The sequence below is a fragment of the Sinocyclocheilus rhinocerous genome, unplaced genomic scaffold (assembly GCF_001515625.1).
Source record: "Sinocyclocheilus rhinocerous isolate Xijiao unplaced genomic scaffold, SAMN03320098_v1.1 scaffold6216, whole genome shotgun sequence".
NCBI lineage: Eukaryota > Metazoa > Chordata > Actinopteri > Cypriniformes > Cyprinidae > Sinocyclocheilus > Sinocyclocheilus rhinocerous.
The window spans coordinates 94,831-96,608 of NW_015630332.1; the positions used below are offsets into that span (position 1 = coordinate 94,831).

General features: G+C 30.7%; 1 protein-coding gene across 1 annotated transcript in view; it reads left to right on the top strand.

Annotated features, from left to right (window-relative positions):
- Positions 1-1,778, top strand: part of LOC107740045 (myosin-IIIb-like) — a 30,961-nt gene that overhangs the window by 1,037 nt on the left and 28,146 nt on the right. The window lies entirely within an intron of this gene.

The window sequence follows — 1,778 nt, forward strand, 5'->3', positions numbered from 1 at the left end:
TGAGGTAATATCTCACAATTTTGACTTTTCTTCTCAGAATTGCGAGTTTATATCGCGCAATTGTGAGTTATTTGTTTCAATTGTGAGAAAATGTAATCAGAATTGTGTTAAAATATTATTATAATGATGTAAAATATATAATGATTAATGTAATTATTTTGTATTTACTTTATATATATATATATATATATATATTTTTTTTTTAATATTTCTATATTTAGAATTGTGCCTCTTTTCTCGCAGTTCTGAATTTACATCTCACAATTCTGAATTCTTTTTTTTCTGTCATGGATTAAAAAAATAAATAGGTAAATGTGACATTTTATCTCGTAGTTGCGAGTTTGTAAGTCTCACAATTACGACTTTTCTTTGCAGAATTATGTGTTAATTCTGAGATTATATCTCGCAATTGTGACTTTCTTTTCTCACAGTTGCGAGTTTTCTCAGAATTTCGAGTTAATTCTGAGTTTTATGTCTCAGTTCTGAGTTTATATCTTGCAATTCTGAGTTTTTTTTTTTTCAGAATTGTGAGGAAATGTCAGAATTGTGAGATTATAAACTCAAAATTGCAAGAAAAAAGTCACATATTTTTATTTTTTATCCCTTGTTTTTTTTTTATATCTAATCTGAAAACAAATGTGAGATTCCTTGACTTTTCAGGCACAGACCTTTAGCCTTTTATATACTTATTCGTTTAAGTATATATCTGTTATAACTTTCAAACTGTCAGGCGAGCATTCTGAGTTTGTATTGACAAACTTTTCTTGCCTAGTTTAAGTTTCGTGCTGTATCAGATGAACTGTGAAAGTTTCAGATAGATTTCAGTTCCTGGATTCCTCCATAACTTAACAGCATGGTTGATAGCTGTACTCGTTGCGGTATCATATTTAAGGGTTTTCCTATGTGCAGCCTTCCTCTGAGACTCTGCACTGCTGCTTTAACATTAGGATGGTTGGCTTAATGTATTTTTCAGAAAAGGAGCCTCATGGTAAATTTCTCAGTAGCATTCTGTACATTGATAGGGAACGGAGCAGTGCTACAAGACCATCAGAAGACAAAAAGTTGGTTTGCTTTCACAGTCACTGGGCAACAGACTTTCTCTGATCATGTAAACAGTAAACCCACAACCCTCAATAGAGCCCAGTGGTCACCTCTAGAAACCACACAGCTGAGACCAGTACTGGTGAAGGGAGCCTGATAATCACCCAGACAACTGGGACAGAATGCTTTTGAAGCATACAATGACAAGGCCAGACAACACAACCATAAACGTATGCCTATGTCATCGATTATTAATAATGCTGCTATATTTGGAAAGACGGTATGATGTTTGATGTCGTAATGTTATTGTTGCTCCCAAGACTATTTAGATTGACTTTGAAATGAGACCAAAGGTCATGCACCTTTTTGTGGAAAATATTGATTAGTTCCAGACTTTAGATTGTGGGTGGATCTCTTAAAAGCTGTCAAGAACAATTTTGGATCATATTGTAAACAACTTTGTATTGTAAAAATTATATTATATTATTAATGTATATTGAAAATGAAGCCTATTTTTGTACCATTACAATTAAAATATAGATAGATAGATAGATAGATAGATAACTAAGTTAAATTGAAAATGGAAAATAGAAAAAAAAAACTAAAACTAAGTTAAAATGAAATGGAAAATACAAAAATAAAACTAATAAAAATGTAAAAAAAAAAAACGTAATGTTAAAATGAAAATGGAAAATAGAAAAATATGAATAACTATAATAGTCTTGATATATATATAT